The sequence below is a fragment of the Zeus faber genome (assembly GCF_960531495.2).
Source record: "Zeus faber genome assembly, chromosome: 7".
Classification (NCBI taxonomy): Eukaryota; Metazoa; Chordata; class Actinopteri; order Zeiformes; family Zeidae; genus Zeus; species Zeus faber.
In genome coordinates, this window is record NC_137203.1 from 22,420,533 (window position 1) to 22,431,992 (window position 11,460).

Consider the following 11,460-nt stretch of genomic DNA (forward strand, 5'->3'; position numbering starts at 1 on the left):
AGTTTTAGAACAGTTTGATACAGAGATTACAGGAGGGCGGGGCATCGGCAGATGAGAATCCATGAACTTCTCATTCATGATTATTATATTGAGATGTCACATGTGGAGGCAAATGGGGAGGGCCATCCGCCGTTGCCATGGCTACGGCGAGAGCAGGGCAGATCTGCGGACGGCGCTGGACTGAAAAAACGAAATGCAGGTTATCCATTGAGCTATGATTGATCGGCGATTGACTGATTGATTTTAAAGGAGCATGGCGGCAAATAAAGGTCGGTATTCTTCACTGACGGGGGGGGGGGGTGGACATACCTCCTCATGTGGCGACAGGGAGTGGAGCGCTGCGGCGAAACACCTCTGCATTTACACACCGAATTTGTACCACAGCATGCATGTACCCAAACAGCTGACCACACCAGGTCCTCATGAAGCACTGGCCGGGATTGGACCGACACACGGGGGCCGCAGCAGTCGTCATGGCTGGACGTGCAGCTGTGGGGTGTCGTCCGTCGCGGCGTTCTGCTCTTCACCTGAAGGTTGCCAGGCCCAGCGCTGCAGGGGGAAGCGGTGTTTAAACTGTTCACCGACATCCGTTCGGTTTCCCTCCCGCTCTGGTCCCCACCTCACTTCCCAAGCTGTCCGACTGTCAGACAGACACAAACACCTTCCCAGCACAATGTGATAAATACCTGCTGAGTCACTCCATTAGACGGGTGCCATCCGGCCTTTCTTTCAGAATTTTGAATGATTAACAATAAAAGGTTTTGACGCCTCCTCACTTTAATATACATGTTCAACTTTAGGCACAAAAGCCTTATTATTTATCATCCATTACACATGTATCACTTGTGACGGGGTGGAAAATGTCATCCTAAAATGTCTACCAAAAAAAATTATACTATATACACTAAGTTAGCTAATAATTAGTAGTAAAAATAATTAGACAGTAAATAACAGGGTTTTTTTTTATAAATATCACAAGGAATGTATTTTTAAACGGTTTTCTCTATCTGTTATCGGCGACAGGGTGGATTGGTTATTCTTGACAGACCCCATCAGACATGATAAAGGATCAAATTATCAGTAATAAATAACCATCATTAATCATAATCGACCAGCTTTTTTGGAGCTCCTCTGAAGGCTGCTTCCTCCCCTCCTCTTTATGATTTCCCTTAAAGCAACAGTTCGTTCATTTTGGAGGGGAAATAAGTTGGTGTGGCGGGAGAAAGCAAAACGTATTTTAATTAACAATAATGTTTTTTTATATTGAATTAATATGAGCTGTGGGAACCTTCTGAAGATAATGAAATTGTGAGGTTAAAACGTGTATTGTTCTGTAATATTTGTGATTCCACTTTAATGACTCTATATACGGACGATTTGATTGATTGATGTGATGATTTTGAAAAAGTTAAGAAAAAAAACGTTTTATTATTCACTTTAAATAACATTTTCTCATATAGTATGTTAAAAATGAAAATTAAATAAATGTTTCTTTTAGCTTGGCAAATATGTTGGTAGATTATTGTGTTTTATAGACTTTAAATGGCCTCCTTTCATGGAATGACATGGTTGATACAGTGGTGTAGGCTTACTGTTCATTTTTGAGGTTTATTGCTATTCTGTTTCCTCTTTCTTTTAGGTTTACTTTTCTGTTGATCTTTTGTCCCTTTTTAAGGCTCGGATTTAATGGTTTGTCATTAGGTTTATTGTACATTACCAACTTTTTCTCATCTCGGGTTCAGCTTTTTTTGGTAACTTTTTGACTTTTTTTTTTTTTTTACTTTATGAATAAAGTATCTATCTATCTGTCTGTCTGTCTGTCTGTCTGTCTATCTATCTATCTATCTATCTATCTATCTATCTGTCTGTCTGTCTGTCTGTCTGTCTGTCTATCTATCTATCTATCTATCTGTCCGTCTGTCCATCTATCTATCTGTCTGTCTGTCCATCTATCTATCCATGTATCTATCCATCTATTTATCTATCTATCTATGTCTGTCTATCTATCTACAGTATCTATCTATCTATCTATCTGTCTGTCTGTCTGGCTATCTATCTATCTATCTATCTATCTATCTATCTGTCCATCTGTCCATCTCTCTATCTATCTGTCTGTCCATCTATCTATCCATGTATCTATCCATCGATCTATCTATCTATCTATCTATCTGTCTATCTATCTATCTGTCTATCTATCTATCTGTCTGTCTATCTATCTGTCTGTCTGTCTATCTATCTATCTATCTATCTGTCTATCTATCTACAGTATCTATCTATCTATCTATCTATCTATCTATCTATCTGTCTATCTATCTACAGTATCTATCTATCTATCTATCTATCTGTCTGTCTGTCTATCTATCTACAGTATCTATCTATCTATCTATCTATCTGTCTGTCTGTCTATCTATCTGTCTATCTATCTATCTATCTATCTATCTATCTATCTATCCATCCATCCATACATCCATCCATATATCTATTTATCTATATTACAGCTCCATAGAACAACTTTGATGACTAACTGCAGCACTTCCAGGTCTCTTTGTTCTGGCTTGCCTATTTTGAAAATGCACCATATTTCAGAGGGGGGTGACGGTGAATCTGGTGGAGATATATAAAATAAGAATAATCTTTTGTTGTACTCTATTCGCCTGTCTGCTCGCCTGTGCGCTCATCATGCAAATCGATTTTTGACCCACATCTACAGTTCGGATAAGGGACATACTGAGGTAGTTTATTGACATAAAGCAAATCCTGTGTCGTGCCTTACCCCCGGCAGAGACATGGGGTATAAAGCATATAAGTATAAGTACACATGAAGAAATGTCAATGGAGTGAAAATATGCAACACTGTAAAAGAATACCGCACCTTGAATGAGGTAGAGCAGCAGAGGGCATGGTCTGTTGCTGTGGCCAGGACGTCTCACAAAGGAATCTAACGCCACACCATGAGAACCTGCAAAGGAATAGAGAACACAACGCAGCAGAAAGTGGAACACAACTGACATGTCCTACAATTACTACTGGCTATTACCTTGCAACTTTACACACACACACGTACGTACCTGCATTTTTTTCTTCTCTCTTTTGAAAAGCTCCCAAGAATCACTGACTGAGGGCACAGCCGCTGCTCTATGGTCTGTACAAAGGTCATCAATAATCACAATGTTAAAAAGGTAAAAAACATTAAATTGGACATTCCTTTCAAAGAGAACGTGTCTTTAGTAGAAGAGACTAAAGAGCCAAAGCTATGGGTCAGATACAGGGATTATTATTATTATTATTATTATTATTATTATGATTATTATGATTATTATTATTAGTGTTATTATCACTATAATCATAATCATTATTATTATTAACTACTACTGCTGCTACATCAGCTATTAGGTTACATCAAACCAATTTACACAGATTATAAAAAGAGAAAATATAAAGACATAGAAAAATATTTGTGTAAAGATGAGATAAGGTGTGGATCGAACCATTGCTCAAACTGTTATTTTTCTATGAACATACATGAAGAACAATAACGTATGGACGTACCATTCACATCTCCGGAGTCCGGACGCACCTGTCCAGTTGAAATGGGGTGGCGAGAAAGGGAGCTTGAGGAAAAATAAAAGCTCTCTCGTCAACATCCCGCAAAAATCCAAGATCTCCAAAATGACCGTGTGATTTCCAAACCCTATCTAGGCGATACCAGCACGCCCTGTCCTGCAGTCTATAGTAGTCAGGCTCCCGCTCCCACTATTCTCACTGAGAATACTGGGAGTGCCAGAAGCAGCTGCGTACTGGTCTTGAGTCTCGACGCTCCTAAAGCCAACAAAGAAACGTGTCAGCGGATAGTAAACAGATGGCGGTGACCAGGCCTACACCTAGACATGAATAGTCATCGGGCTCGGACTGCAGCTGCCACAAGGTTTATTATGGCTCTTTGTATTCAGCCTCCATCGGCCATCTGCGTTCCCATGGCAACCAGTAGCAGGGAGGTTGCTGCCTGGAGGCAGATTTGCTCTATACTGGGGGAATATGGAAAATAAGTCCTGTTATATACGCCTACAGCATCTGTTATCAAGGCCTGAAGCACTGATATAAAACATGCAAATGAATAGGAAAAACATTTTTGGATATAGTGGACCTTTCTACAGTACATGGGCATGATGCAGTCGTCTTCCAGCAAAATGAAAAATAATAATAATAACAATAATAATAATAATAAATATAGCTGCAGGCAGCAATATACAGGGTCCAGTTTAGTCATGTTAGATACATATTACAGCTGTCCAATGTAGCACAAGTTACACTTTTTCGATTACCACTCATCGACGAGCTGTGTATTTATATGGCATTGTTTGATGATGTAACAAAGTGAATGTGTTCTCAATGTAACTCCAATGTTCTTCAATTTTCGGTTAGTTTTTAAAGTTTGGACGACAACACGTACGAAACGTTACCATTGTTGTTTGGGAAAAGAACTGGGAAACATTTTGCTTCATTGGTTTCATCTCCAATAATGTGGTACAGGGTTGTTCCCTTCTGCTGGTGCTACAGACACGTCATCAACTTGCTGCTCTCATACTTCCTGTACACTATCAACTGGTTGGAAACATGTGTCCATAAACATTCCATATTGTTGTTTATCACTTAATGTTTCATCCAAATTATCATCTTCTGAATTTAAATCACAATTTTCAACATTATCAATGCACATAGATGCATTATTGTTGTTTGTGGTTTTTGGATCTTCATAAATTTTGAAAAGAGGATTATTCCATTCATTTTTAAATTCTATATCCTTATACCACTTATGTATTCTTGAATATGCTAACGCCAATTTTCGGCTATTTTACGGCATCTGGAATAATAACAAACAGAGAAAGGTTGAAATTACTTTACATAACAATAATAATAAATCCATTTTATTTTATAAATATAAGAAGTAAAAGTTAGTTTTAATTAGTACTTTATTGAATTTTATTATTCATAATCTACAATTGGAAAATTCAGTTTAATAGATTACTTACAGTATAAGTCTATATTGTAATGCAGACAACATTTATGAAACTTTAACATTAATTTGGCATTACAGTTATTATGAAAGAACTCAATACTTAACACTTTTCATTTAAATCTGTAAAGGAAATTGTTTACACATGACATTTCTTTAAAACCACCGTTTATTTTTTACTTTTAACCAAATCTTGTCATAGCTTTACTTAACCTTGTTGTATGTAAGTACATGTACAGTCCCAGTGACGGTAGGTTACGTTGTGTCTCGTGTGCGTCAATGACGACATATTTACGCAGGTTTACCTATTTACGGAGGTTTGCGACAGTAGTCGAATCTAAGTAATTTTAGTGGTGACTTTTTTCCTTGGATTACATTTAAATTACATCTCCAATAAGAATCATTTCCATGAAAAAGAGCTGGACGATATGGACAAAAATGTATCACGATGTATTTTTATATAGGAGTCGATAATTATCACAATTTATAATGAATGAAAATAACAATAATAATGCTCAACTTACAGTTTTAAGTGTATTCTCATGACTTTACCTTAAACACTGTGAAGTGCTGCAAATATTCTTCTATTATCCCATTCAATTTGTATGCTTTTTATTTTTAATATTCAAATTTAGTCAATTGTTTAATGCTCAAATTTAGTTGGGGGGGGGGGGGTTACACGGTTTGGCAGCTTCACTGAAAGAAATAATTTGTTGGATTTACTCAAGTTAACTGTGGACATTGGTTGCACACAAATTGTTTGCTTTGGTAGCAACTTGGGCAATTGTGTTAAATCAACACAAACTACTTATGTTCTATCAACCCAAGTAATTTATGTTGATACAAAGTTAACAGAATGTGATTTAATGAAGTTAATGGAATTTGATTTAATAAAGCAAATTGAACTAGTTTATCACTTTACTCCAACACAACTCAACTATTTAAAATATTTAAATTACATGAAATTAAATTATAAATACAATTTTATGAAGTTATAAATCTATATATAAATATGAATAATATATACTGTATAACATTTTCAATATGAATAGAACAAATTAAAATTAAGGAATTAGCAATTAATCAATATTATTGTTGTCTAATACATTTCAATTGACTATTTTGTGATCATTTTAAACCCTAACCACTTTTATTTTCATAAAACACTATGAGGCAGGTAGTTTTGAAACCTTTATTCCACAAACTGGATGTAAGGAACAAGTGTGTCCCCAATGGCCAAAAAAGTTCCAAAATTGAATTCAAACCAGGCTCTTCATGGTTGTTGCGAGCTTAAGCATACTACAGCTTCAGTTCATTCGGGTTGTAAACTGTTGGAATAACAAATATTCAATGATAATTTTCATCATTCAATATTTTTGAAAATATAAATCTGAAAAGACAATCTTGTTTCTAGTCTAGTCTGGGCAACCTTTTTACTTGCATTCAAAAAAAAAAATACAGTTCTGTAATTCAATTATTTCTGCGTTCCTCTCCAGTAAAGGATGTTCAAGTACAAGTAGAACAGTGAAACAAGTGAAACGGCAGAAGAATTGTATATACTCACTATTGTATACATTTACCAAAGTTCCAAAGAAGGCATGTAAAGCTGATAAACTAGACGTATTTTAATGAAAGAAGAAGCACCAAAAGCTGGTTGATTTGTTTGGCGGGACAACGGCTGAAAGACAGCAGTTTTGTGCAAAAAACTATGCAAAAAAAATCGTGAACATTTGTTGAATCAGAGACTGCATCCATAAAAAACAATGCGCCTTGAATGTGCCATAGGAAGATCTCAAGATATTTGAACAATATATTATATATATAATTCTAATTTTCTGAGAACTGTACAGTAATAACAATTAACTTTAAAACATCAATATCACACAATATCAAGAGCACACAGTCTGAAATGAAGAGCTAAGAGACCAAAAGGAGTTCTAATCAAACCAAAAGCCAAGAACATTGAGCTCTCTTCACTGGTGTAGCTTCCCTTTCAAGCTTTGAGCCTTTCTTGACAGTTCACCCGCATCCACCTCCATGACGATCTTTTGAATTGCCTTTAAACTGTGGTGTAGCTTTGTAGGTTACTGCATGTTCAAGGCATAAAAGAGTCCAAACAAAATTTCCGACGCAAGGGCTACATTGTCAAGATTTTGAGGCGCCACCACAGCCCCCGAGGACTATTCCTTTTTTTTTAGGTCAGGTGTCATGCAGGTGAAGTGAATGACATTGATCATCTTGCTCCAATGGCACCTGTCAAGAGGTGGGGTATATTCGGAAGCAAGTGAACAGTCTGTCCTTGAAGATTGATCCTTGATGTATTGGAAGAAGGAAAAATGGGCAAGCGCAAGGATCTGAGCGACTTTGACAAGGGCCAAATTGTGATGTCCAGGAGAGTGGGTCACCGCATCTCCAAAACAGCAGGCCTTGTGGGGTGTTCCCGGTATGAATCAGAATCAGAATCAGAATCAGATTAGAAATGCTTTAATAATCACAGGGGGAAATTACTTAATGCAGTGGATAGTACCTACCAAAAGTGGTCTAAGGAAGGACAACCGGTGAACTGGCGAAAGGGTCATGGACACCCATGGCACATTGATGCGTGTGGGGAGCTAAGTCTAGCCCGTCTTGTCCGATCCCACAGAAGAGCTACTGTAACACAAATTGCTGAAAAAGTTAATGCTGCTATGATAGAAAGATGTCATAACACAAGTCGTAAGGTGCTGCGTAGCCGCAGACTGGTCAGAGTGCCCATGCTGACCCCTATCCACCTCCAAAAGCGCATACTGTGGGCCATGGAGCAATTGAAGAAGGTGGCCTGGTCTAACGAATCACGATTTCTTGTGGATCATGCGGATGGTTGGGGTTAGGGTCCGATCGTATCGAGCATCTGTGGGATGTGCTGGAACAACAAGCTAGATCCATGGAGGCACCACCTCGCAACTTACAGGACTTAAATGATCTGCTGCTAACGTCTTGGTGCCAGATACCACAGGACACCTTCAGAGGTCTTGTGGAGTCCATGCCTCGAGGGGTCAGAGCTGTTTTGGTGGCAAGGGGGGGCTACACAATATTAGTGGTTATTAGTCTTGGTTTTAATGTTGTGCCTGGTCGGTGTACGGCATCTTTAAAACGAAACAGAGAGTTTACTTTAACCATTACTTTTGGGCTAATAATTGCAACACTATGCAGAATCTTGTCAATTGGCTTGGAAACACTCCAACGGGGTAATCTTTTATACCTTCAGCAAGGACAAACAGTATCATAAATGCGATGGCCCACTATTTGTTTTCACCAATGTTCTGTAGCCTACACATTTGTGTTTCATAGATATCATGTAGTTATCATATACAGTATGTAGTTATTTGCTGGCAGACACAGCATTGCTAGATACTATGTTTGGACATACTTATGCTATTTGTGTCTAATAGCCTTGGTTGAAAATTCAGTGACCATCAGGAGGCAAGTTGAACATTCACAGACCTTCAAATGGGTGAAATTGAAGGGTAGGCCAGATTGGTATAAAAACAACACAAGCAATTAGGCTACTTTTAGGAACAACACACAATTAACATTATGGCGCACACCTCCACAGTAGTTGTCATCTGCTGACCATAAGGGAGAATATTACTTAAAGGAATGACATGTTAGTGGTGTGGGGATGGTGTAGTTTGAGCAGCCCCACCTGACCTGGGTCTCGGTAATTGGGGTCCAGGATCAGGGTGGCTGCACACCTATTGCTCGTTGGTTGGTCTAATGAGCAACAGCTTAAACCCAAGAGAGGTGCCCTTGTCATGACACGTGTCCATCTGCTCCCGTCTTATTCCGCCTAGCCCACTCTCTGCAGTAAAATGTGTCTGAAACCCCGTGGTCTGTGTCCCCGTGCCGGAGGTCCGTGAGAACACCACTTGGGTGGCGTGTGGTAGGCGAAACTGCCACACTGCCACCCGAACAGGGACTCTCCGGCACGGGGAAGGGACACAGCAGCAGCCCTCTCCCGGCTGGCAGCAGCAGCATCCAGGGAGTCCGGCGGAGGAACCGGGGGAGAAGCAGCTGCAGCTACCGCCACAGGTAACCAACCGCTGGCAGCTAGCGACTCCGCCCAGCAGCCACCGCCGGGACAATCCAGAAACCCAGCAGCCAGCCCACCCCTCCAAGCACCCAAGTCCGGCCACGCCTTCTTCAGCCAGCACAGCAGCCCGAGACCCCACACTCCAGAAGTGAAGGAAGCCGACGGGCCGTGCTGTTCCGGGGAACCAGGTCCCCAGGAAGGGGACCAGTTCTGTTCTTTCTTTGACTTTTTTCGTTGGTTAACGGTATGGGAACCCTGTTTCAGAGTCCAGTGTCTAATTATTTGAGGTATGCGCGAGCACCTTGTGTCGATTACGCACATTTTGGTATTTTTTTGTATTTTTAGAGCTTATAAAGCTTATTGTGCGTAATCACCGGGTGTCATGACATTTCACTGCATATATGTATGACCGTATGTACATGTATGTGACAAATAATCTCTTGAACTTGAACTTGAACTATAGGAACCCTGTGTCAGAGTCTGTCCCTTTAAGGAATAATAAATCTGTGTCGGAATCTGTATTTATGGCATTTTCTTTCTTTTTTGTTCTCTGCTTGGTGGGCGTGTGTGACAATTATTACTGTTTATGTGCGTCACCACATAATCCTGCACAAGATTATCAGGATTCTCATTGAGGTAGATGCACAGTCCTTTGATGACACATTCCCGTCCGGCATAGATGTCAACCTCAAGGATTCCGACGTTAAAACATTCAAACGTGATCGCATAGCTACATTTTAATTCAAAACAGTCACTTATTTCTGAATTATGGCTCTACATTTTTTTTAAATGGAATGTTGGATGACAAAACACTGGGGGATTCATCAATTAACTATCACTGAGCTGAATAAGCAGCTTTGGGATGAAGTTGAGCATCTATGGAGATATTTTCTGAATTTACACCGTACTCAATTACAATATAAAAGTAACTTGCCCAACACTGCTAATTTGGAAAGTTACTTTCATTTACACTATAAGTCGCGTGGAGGGACGTCCCACGGCGCAACGGGCCAACAGGCTAACTGGCTAACTGGCTAACGGACTTGCGGCTACAAGGAGTTTTAAACTTTTTTCTATCTGTCAATGAATGAAAAACCCTCCAGAGAGCAACGATAAGAACAACTGATGGTGACGGACATTTATTTAACGTTATATTTTTAGTTGCGGGTGTCGGAATGTAACGCGCGTTACTTGACACAGTAACTATACATTACCCACATTGTATTAGTCACTCATTTTATTACTGCGTTCCACATCAGTGGAATTCCCGGACATTGTGGTCTCAGGCCCTTTCCCATGTACGCAGTGAGACGTGAGATTTCTCTCCAATGTGTGTACACTGTGCAACAAACTGGATGAATTTATATTGAACTTTATTGCTCAAACGTGGATTGATTCGCTAACATAAGCCAATTTATAATGAATTATTTATTTATAGAAAAAAAAATACACAATGAAATGGCAATGTCAGCATTGTAGAGTTTATATTATGAATATTCTAATTATATTCTAATTTTGTTTCCGCAGCCCTTCAATATATATTATAAACATCATTGTCGTCAGAGAACATGCAGTAAGTTACTGCGGTCAAGCCAGCCTCCGCTTCGAAAAACACAGTCAAACTAGCCCCCACGCTGTTTTTCGGTACGTGTATATACTCGGCATAACGGAAAGAGCATTTAAGAACTGATTTCAAAAGAAAAGCGAGCTCCGGTTAAACAAGCTTTCATATTCATTCAGTAATGAATGAATGAATAAACAAATGAATTAATAGAAGATATGTCTATCACAAAATAAAGCAAAATGTATTATCGAATAATAAATGTCATGGATAACAGCAGAAAAATATTAACTACCGCCTGTAAATTGTATCGCTGAATACAAATTATAATTAAAATGAAACTTCCTGTTTCCACAGAGCAATTCCACTTCAGGATGAAAGCAGACCACCCACAATGTCACTCAGACAATATCAGCAAATTCTGATGGTTTTCAAAATTAATCCTCTCTATTATAGAGCATTGTTACCTCTGAATTCAGTTGATGAGATTATGATGATTATCAGATTTTGAAATCATAGTCTATTTAATGTCATTACTGTAGGAGGGTCCAGAGGTGCTGTTAAAGACAACGGTGAAGCAGTCAGAAATTATTTTTAATTCATTATTGCGCTAGTTCTTTGGACTTATTTATTGTTTTGTGTTAACATCTTGCTTCGTCTTCTATTTGCGTAGTGAGTATTTGAAAAGTGTTATTTTATGACGTTATCTTTTGGTTTTGTTTACAACTTCTAATTAAATCCATGGTTGAATTAACATTTTGAAACATTGGTAGTATCTTCAATGCAATTCTGTGTTTTAAAAGGTGCAAATGG

The 11,460-nt window shown here is 38.8% G+C and overlaps 1 long non-coding RNA gene across 1 annotated transcript in view; it reads right to left on the reverse strand.

Annotated features, from left to right (window-relative positions):
• Positions 1-3,689, reverse strand: part of LOC307233355 — a 3,897-nt gene extending 208 nt beyond the window's left edge. The window contains exons 1-4 of the long non-coding RNA XR_013844265.1: positions 3,550-3,689; positions 2,873-3,142; positions 310-549; positions 1-180 (exon numbers count right to left, since the gene is read on the reverse strand). The exon at positions 1-180 is cut by the window's left edge and continues 208 nt beyond it. This is a non-coding gene — a long non-coding RNA (uncharacterized lncRNA). The remainder of the gene's footprint in view (positions 181-309; positions 550-2,872; positions 3,143-3,549) is intronic.
• Between the last annotated feature and the right edge of the window lie 7,771 nt (positions 3,690-11,460).